Source organism: Limulus polyphemus, unplaced genomic scaffold (genome assembly GCF_000517525.1).
Source record: "Limulus polyphemus unplaced genomic scaffold, Limulus_polyphemus-2.1.2 Scaffold5455, whole genome shotgun sequence".
Classification (NCBI taxonomy): Eukaryota; Metazoa; Arthropoda; class Merostomata; order Xiphosura; family Limulidae; genus Limulus; species Limulus polyphemus.
The window spans coordinates 19,021-28,588 of NW_013671065.1; positions in this window are offsets into that span (position 1 = coordinate 19,021).

The window sequence follows — 9,568 nt, forward strand, 5'->3', positions numbered from 1 at the left end:
AGTGTTACCATACATCAACCACACTGTTGTCACTCCACCTGTACTATCCCTCTTCCTTGTCCCTAGGATATCTAGTCCCTACTAGTAAATTACATCAAAGTTATCATATATCAACCACACTGTTGTCCCTCCACCTGTACTATCGGTTACAACGTCTTCGATAAACGCATTATGACAGTGTTACTTGATTCGGTGCTTCCTAAACTTGTGGAAAGACTCATTTCAAAAAATGCTAAGGAAAGCACGTAAATAAAATCCAAGTGCACTTGTTATTTTTATATGAGATTTCCCTACAAGTTAGACAGCATTATTCTTCATTTGATATCTTAAAATAATGAAGGAGTATGTAGACTTGACTCATTATTGCAGCAACAATGTATCTCTTGACTCGTTGTTGCAGTAACCTGTGTCTCTTGACTCATTATTTCAGTAACTTATCTCACTTGACTCATTATTACAGGAACCTGTCTCACTTGACTCATTATTGCAGCAACCATATGTCACTTGACTCGCTGTTGTAGTAGAAATATATCACTTGACTCATTATTACAGTAACCTGTCTCACTTGACTCATTATTGCAGCAACCATATGCCACTTGACTCGCTGTTGTAGTAACAATATATCACTTGACTCATTATTACAGTAACCATATGTTACTTGACTCGCTATTGCACTAAGACGACGATGAGGAACTAAGTGTTCTGGATGGTGTTTAATTTAGTAATTGCTAATATCAAATAAATTATTTAATTAAATCAAAAACACAAAAATATTCCCGACTTGAACTGACACGATCCTCAGTTATATGCAGGAAGTCTTAGTCTGACTACATGAATCCCCAACTTTTTTGAAATCGGTGTAACTTAAAACTCTCGTACACGTTTTCATACTTTCTGTCAGCAGGGGGGAAAATCCCATTCCAACTGTTACATATTCACTACAGTAGAGGGCGTAGCTACGAAATTACAGAAGGGTGGGGGAAAGCATGAGCGATTTAAAAAACATGCGCTTGAAATCTTGGATACTTTGGACAATCTCCAAGTTTTAAATACATGTTCGGATTATCTTAGTTTAAAGTTTTTAACTTACCGAATTATTTACAAAGCTGAAGGGTCCGAGTTCAACAGCCCATAGGTTATCAAACTTATATTTAGGGCTAAGCGTGGTCACTAGGTCAGCGTGTCATACTGTGAACCTGGGGATTCACGTTTCACGTCCTGTTACCGCAAAAACGCACTCTGGGGCTGTGAGTGCTTTATAAAAGTGACGATGACATCCCAATATTCGATTAGAGTGTCCCCAGAGTTGATGGTGGGTGCTGTTAACTATCTGCTTTCCCTGTATTCTATCACTTTTAAAATTGGGGACGACAGATTAGAGTGTCCCCAGAGTTGATGGTGGGTGCTGTTAACTATCTGCTTTCCCTGTATTTTATCACTTTTAAAATTGGGGACGACTAGCGAGGGTAGCCGTTTGTGTAGGTTTGTGCAACCGTTCGTAATGAACAAACCATTCTTGCTTAAGTGGTGTGTACGTACACCTTTAGGTCTGTTTATTTGTTTGCTGTTAAGCACAAAGCTACACAATAGGCTATCCGTGCACTGCTCACTGCAGGTATCGAAACCTAAATTTTAGCATCATAAGCCCTCACTCTTAACGTCACAGTAACGGTGCTTGTATAACAAGTCGTTAATAATACCCTAAATGAATAACAGGACAGAGTACTGTTGTCATAAGTTTAGTATTTGAATGCTCACTGCAGGTATCGAAACCTAAATTTTAGCATCATAAGCCCTCACTCTTAACGTCACAGTAACGGTGCTTGTATAACAAGTCGTTAATAATACCCTAAATGAATAACAGGACAGAGTACTGTTGTCATAAGTTTAGTGTTTGAAAGAAAGTATTTTCCGTGATCCACACACTGGTAAGTAGCTGTGATTGAACAACCGCGGTGATAAGTCATTCTGCAACCCAAATCAGTTAACTAATAAAGTCGTAAGAACGTTTAGAAAATCAGGAACCGTAATCAAGCGAAACGTGACGTTACTCGCACAACTTCAGTATATTTATTTTGTTGTTGAGTCGAGCACTAGGTCACAAGCCCAGGCTCTGACCCCTCGTGCGGAGAACGACTGTCTTATTGATTCCCCCCAAATCTTTTGCTTTTCCTACCTATACCATACGACATTCGGTTCGCCAGCTGTCACTTTCTCTCTGAATATTAATGAAGACAGTCCATGATCGCTGCTCTAGTCAAGAGGAGGTCGATAACCCATAAATCAAGTCATAGAATTATTGTGATGTGCGCGCCTTCTACAATTAATTATACTTGTCATAAGACATTAATATGACATTTTTAATCCAGTCCCTCAGAGATTTTCAAGAATTAGAAGAATTTATAATAATAAAGTTCCAACCAAGATTTAACTCTTAGAGTTACCGATAGGGTTCCCTCCCAATGGCTTTTTAAACACGTTTTTTTTTATAGACTATTTATTTGTCAACTTGCACGTGGATTCCCTAATAAAATATGAGTCACATATGGAAATGTAAACAAACAAAAAATCCATCAATATCACAATTAACCTCACTAGTAATTTCTGGGATCTTCTTCATTTTTTTTTTTTTTGAGACTGGCGTAAGACTATAACAGTCACTGTTTACCTACCATTTAGTTGCTTGTTTTTGGCCTTATTTTCATGTAGCTTTATGCACATAGTAAGTTTATGGTGTATTTTTCGTCATTAGCTAAAGTTTGCCCCCCCTCCCCCCTCAGTGGCACAGCGGTATGTCTGCGGACTTACAACGCTAAAATCTGGGTTTCGATACTCGTAGTGGGCAGAGCACAGATAACCCATTGTGTATCATTGTGCTTAATTACAAACAAACTGCCAGATATTTTATACTTTCTGCCCCCCCCCCAGTGGTACAGCGGTATGTCTGCGGACTTACACCGCTAGAAACCGGGTTTCGATACCCGTGGTGGGCAGAACACTGGTAGCCCATTGTGTAGCTTTGTGCTTAATTACAAACAAACAAGCTAAAGTTTAGGCTTCTTCTAACAAGACTTACGTCACATCCGCTCTTGTTGCACGTTTATAACACTGGTTACTAAGCAACACACGCGCGGCAATGAGAGTGTAAATAAAATAATTTTCTGGTTTACGTTTGATATATTTATTTTGTTTGTTTTTCGGATTTCGCTTAAAGCTACTCACTAGTTATCTGCGCTATCTGTCCCTAATTTTGACGTCACAGACTAGAAGGATTGTTTTTGTTTTGTTTTTTGTAATTAAGCAGAAAGCTACATAATGAGCTATCTATGCTCTGCCCACCACGGGTATCGAAACCCGGATTCTAGCGTTGTTAGTCCGCAGACATACCGCTGTGCTACTGGGGGGGGGGGCGACTAGAAGGAAGACAGTTAGTTAACACCACCCACCGCCAATTCTTGGGCTACTCTTGTGGGACTGAATAATTGGATTTGACCGTCACTTTTATAACGCTCCCACTGTCCAAAAGTGCGAAATGTGATTTTTCTTTTAGTGATTTGTTTGTTTGTTTGTAATTAAGTACAAAGCTACACAATGGGCTATCAGTACTCTGCCCACCACGGGTATCGAAACCCGGATTCTAGCGTTGTAAGTCCACAGACATTCCGCTGTGCCACTGGGGGGGGGGCACTTTTAGGGATAACTCAACTTTAAAGTCCGGCACGCTAACCATGCAACTAGCCTAAAATGAATACTCGGTTATTTAAAAAATATCGTGTGTGGAAAATGTGAACTTTGCATCAATACGACTCCCTGTAGGCTTCCTGGTTAAAACACTGGCGCTCTCTGTTTACCTTTATATCTGGAACCTTCATAACTGATCCGCTTGTATCTCATCTTTTAAGAGCTGATGAAGAGCGAACTGTTTTAGAGCGAAGTTCCAAGCGAGGTTAGGCGTTTACGTTGTAACGTGAAAGTTAGCGTGACGGAGAAGTAACGTTTGTTTTTCTAAGCCCATGTGTCAACACAGCGGTGTTTATTTGAGTGAAACTGACAAGAATATGACCATACAATCTTCTTCCGGTCGGCGAAGCTAAATAAACTTTCATAAACTTAGTTCGAGAAACGTAGAAATACATTTTCTGGTTTGCCTCTCTCAGCTCGCGGGAAGATGCGAGTATTAACCCTCAAATTACCGACTTGAGTTTGTACCGTTGAAACCACCCATCTTCTAGTAAAATACATGGGGAAAACCCCCATGGGATTAAGTATAACAAGGAAGGTATTTTTTGTTTACATCTGTGTGTGACCCGTATGTTAGTAACCAACAAAATCACACACACAACTTGATGCGTAAAAAAGTATAGAAACATGTGCTTAAAAATCTCATGTGTCCAGAATCCAATCGATAATTCGAGGCTTAATGTTAATGTGAGATAGATAGATTAATATGTGTGCTTATAAGATGATTCGTGTGTGCTTACATCTTTAAACCTCGTGACAACTAAACAGTGATCGAGATTGGCGAATTAAAATATTTCATAGATTAATATGTGTGCTTATAAGATGATTCGTGTGTGCTTACACTAAATGCTCATGTGTGCTTACGTTTTTAAAGGTCGTGACAACTAAACAGTGATCGAGAATTAAAATATCTCCTCACTTTCCTCTTATTTTTACAAGTGCAGACTCAGTTCATGAAACTGATGGGTGTTTATTAGTTACTTAACATTTACTGTACATTTTCAGCCGCGGCACAACGGCTCATACAAACTTTTAGCTCATAGCTCCGTCATCTCTTTACCGATTTCAGATCTAATTACAGTTTTCGACTCAGGAGGTCAAACCCTTTCGACTAATATATATTTGACCACGCCCAAGGTCTCATAGATTAATTTACTCTAATCCTGTTTAAAATAAATTCAATTTGAGGGTAGGCTGGTAGAAAAAACCTGATGAGTAATAAAATAGAATCGGATATACTCGCGCCCCACAAAAATATAGCTAAGAAAACATAACAAAAAATTATCTCGTAGATTAATTTACTCTAATCCTGCCTAAAATAATTTCAAGAGCCGCGGCTATTGAGGATTCCCCCCCTTTTTTTTTCCTGTTAACGTCACAGTTTGAATAATTGTGACTTTTCTTGACCTCTGATAAAGTTAGGTCATCCGACTGAAAGTAGTCGATTTTGTTTTTATGATAGAAACAAGGGTGATTTATGAAAGGAAAGTTAAATGAGTCCGTCAGCTCTCCCCCCCCCCCTTGAATATTAGGCCGGGTGCGGCCAAATGTTAGTTCGTGATTCGCGTCCCTTTGTTGCAAAAACTTGTTTCATTCTTTAGGACACTATGGATGAGTTATAAGAGTAATGGTCAAATCTCACTATCGGTCGGTCAACAGTTGGCGGTGGGTGCTGTTGAATATAACTACTATAATTCTCAGTATGTCCCGACACAATTTTCTAAATGCAACCTTTTTTTCAAGTTGTCCTCTCTGAATGTCCATCGATATGACCATGGGTCATGAATTTTGCCTTCTTGGACATACTTCAACTGTAAATAACGTATAACATCGTAAGTCTAGGAACAAGTGGAAACCCTTAAACACGCCAACTTTTAGCTTGATATGCTGCCATGGTAATCTGATATAATGAATACGATTTCAGATTATGTTGACGTCCCTATGCTTCGAAAACTCACTTAGAAAACTAAAAAAATAAACTTGCAAAATTACGAAGTCATAAACGAATAAATTCCGGTACAGATTGCATATTTATACAAACAACTTTCACACACATACACACACATAAAGGCCTGCGTTCTTCGTCTGTCTGAGAAGATAAGACTAGAAGAATTATCTAAGTCCACAGGGTAGTAATAACCGTAAAAGGGCTTTCGTGATTCACTAGACAGTCCGCGATTGAATTAAGGCCGCGGTTTCTGCTGTGGGTAGTAACTTATCAACGGCTTTTTTTGATTGAACAAGATTTTATGGTTTACATTTCTTGAACGACAAAGACGATCACGAAGACCAAATATATGTATACTTTATACTCTTGTTCGCAGTGTCGACTATTGGACGTAGAATTAGGTTTCGGTTTTGATCTAGATATATTGAAAAGTTATAAAGTCTATTCAACTTTCTGACTGAAAAAAAAACTTCAAAAGAACACATACAATTTTTTCCTAGAAAATTTTGAGTTTGAGTAATTTAATAATTTTTCTTTTTTACGTGTCTTCTTAATTCAGTGTGTGTGTGTCATATATTATGTAAAAATGTATAAACAAATGTAAATATAAAAATTAGAAAATACGTCTGACGTTTTCCATTAGACCATTTTAGCAGGTCATCGTTATATATATATATATATTTACATATATTAACGGAAATTTACTCCAAAGCATGTAGTTAACAGAACGATTCAGTTTTTAATTAGCCCTAACATAACTGTGTTACCGAAACTAGTTGGCTGAAATATCTAATAAAGATTTTATCTTTGATCGTGCCAAAAAACATCGTTTTTGTTTTTACTCGTATTAAGACCTAAAATGTGAGCTTACCGGTGGCTCAGAGGAATATCTAAAGGCTTATAACACTAAAATTCGGGGTTCGATCGCTGTGATGGGCACATTTCTGGTAGCTCATTCTGTAGCTTTGCATTTGAATAGAAAACAAACTTAACAATTTTTTCTTATTGTCTTTTAGTAACAACATGTTTTATATAAACTATTAGTTTTAACACGAGTATTAGGCTTAACAACATGTTTTATATAAACTATTAGTTTAACATGACTATTAGGCTTAACAACATGTTTTATATAAACTATTAGTTTTAACATGAGTATTAGGCTTAACAACATGTTTTATATAAACTATTAGTTTAACATGACTATTAGGCTTAACAACATGTTTTATATAAACTATTAGTTTAACATGACTATTAGGCTTAACAACATGTTTTATATAAACTATATTTTTAACATGAGTATTAGGTTTAACAACATGTATTATATAAACTATTATTTTAACATGAGTATTAGAGTTAACAACATGTTTTATATAGAGCGTTGTTTTAACATGACTATTAGGCTTAACAACGTGTTTTATATAAACTATTAGTTTTAACATGACTATTAGGTTTAACAACATGTTTTATATAAACTATTAGTTTTAACATGACTATTAGGTTTAACAACATGTTTTATATAAACTATTAGTTTTAACATGACTATTAGGTTTAACAATATGTTTTACATAGTTTTTTTTTTATAAGAATATTAGGCTTAACATCATATTTTATGTAAAGTATTAGTTTTGAAATGCATACTAGGCTTACCTGGTCAATGTATTAGGAATAAACCAGTTATATAGTTTATAATTATCGGTAGTTTATAACACTTGATAATCTCTAATCCATTGTTAAAACTGTAATAAAAGATTTAGTAGAATACAATTAACTCTATTTTTTTTTCAGGGTAATACCACTGGCTAGAAATATTATTTTCACTGTCAAATATTTCAATACGTAATGTAGCCGAGTATACTAATTTTAAATATCCGCCGAATGATGCAGTAAAAAGCTTCTTTATTGTTAATAAAAAAATATTTGTGTTCGTTTGAAACATGGGGCAAATTTGGGCAAGTGGTTAGCGTGTTGGACAATGATTCGATGGTCCATGGCTCACGTTTCGTTGCCAGTTGATGTAAAATCGCGCTACGAACTTTGGGGCTGCATGTGCATTAAAAGAGTAATGTCAAAATTTGGCTTGTGTAACCCATGTGTTGGTGAGAAACCGGTAGCTTTTCTATGTCTCCTAAGATGACTGCTGAAAATAATAAACATGGAGAACACCTGTTCCAAGTTTCTGGAAGTTAAGATATTAACAAGCAAAATTAAAATAAAACAATTTAAAAAAGAAAGTAAAATAATATGATTTTATTCCCTCTCTATGTGTGTGTGTGTGTGTGTGTGTGTGTGTGTGTGTATCTGCTTTGTTTTGTTTTGTTTTTAAAACGTAAAAGGTAATTTTTGGTTTAGTGAAAGTAAATCAAATACAAAATGAAGTGCAGAAACATACCAAAGCAATAAAAGAGTTTCATGCAATTTGTATTCCATTCTTTCTTTAATGGCACTTTCATCACCAGTATTAGTTAAACTGTTCACTACATAAAATATACTTATTTTCATCATTTTTCATTTATTCATCATATATATTTCTATTACAAGGCTTACTTTGAATTGTCAGCTTATTTTCTTTGTTTATTTATAGTTAAGCACAAAGCTACACAATGGGCTATCTGTGCTCTGCCCACCAAGAGTATCGAAACTTGGTTTCTGGCATTGTAAGTCCGCAGACATATCACTGTGTCACTGGGGGGAGGGGGCATCAGCTTAGTGTATGGATTTAGGATTGGCCTAAACCTTCTAAGTCGGTTGAACCTCGTGAGTTGTTGTTAGGATTATGGTCGAAAATGTCGATGAGGGTAACCCTATGATGAATTAGTTGTATACTCCTAGTTAAGACATTAACTAGTAGTACTAACACATTCTAGTGGTTAACGTGTTCGAACTGTGAATGCGAGGATTCATGGTTCGTGGCCCGTTATCACAATAGCCTTTCCGCACTTGGCCTTGATGCGTTATAGGAATGACGGGTCAAATCACACTATTTAATCAGATGAAAGTAGCCTAAGAGTTGGCAACGGGAGTGGTGTGGACCAGCTGTTTTCCGTCTAGCGTATTAGGATGGCTAGCTGTTGTGTAGCTGTGCAGAGAGGATACATTGGTTACATTAATTACTAGATTAATTTTTAATCTTGTTACACGTAAATAGCTTCTCTTGATTAGAAGTTCTACATAAGTTAGTACAAGTTTGGAAAAATATAAATATTTTTTGGAAAATGTTGAATATGCGAAAGTGGAAGTCCGTTAGGCCCAGGTAGCATTTAAATAAAGGGAATACAGATTTTGATGAAATTTTTATGATAGTTTTCTCTCGTCTTTATAATCTTAACAATCTTCTTTCTCCGTTTTTTAACTATTTTGTTGGAATACGACTCTCATACGTCATATATTTCTCATACGTCATATATATATACTCTCATACGTCATATATATACTCTCATACGTCATATATTTCATATTGAACCAGCGGTGGCCCGGCATGGTGGTTAGGGCGCTCGACTCTCAATCTGAGGATCGCGCGTTCGAATCCCCGTCCCATCAAACATGTTCGCCCTTTATCGTTATCATTTGATGGTCAATCCCACTGTTCGATGGTAAAAAAGTAGCCCAAAAGTTGGCGGTGGGTGGTGATGACTAGCTGCCTTCCCTCTAGTTTTACACTGCTAAATTAGGGATGGCTAGCGCAGATAGCCCTCGTGTAGCTTTGCACGAAGTTCAAAAACAAACAATGAACCAGCGGACGCCCATTAATTAAAACAATTCAACGGTAAATTTCGTAAAAATAGTGATGAATAAATAACAAATGTGCAATCAACTCAAAGCCTTGGATCATAGCGTATATGCAATATGATTGTCTAGCGGCCCGTTTAGAACCGTGTTTTG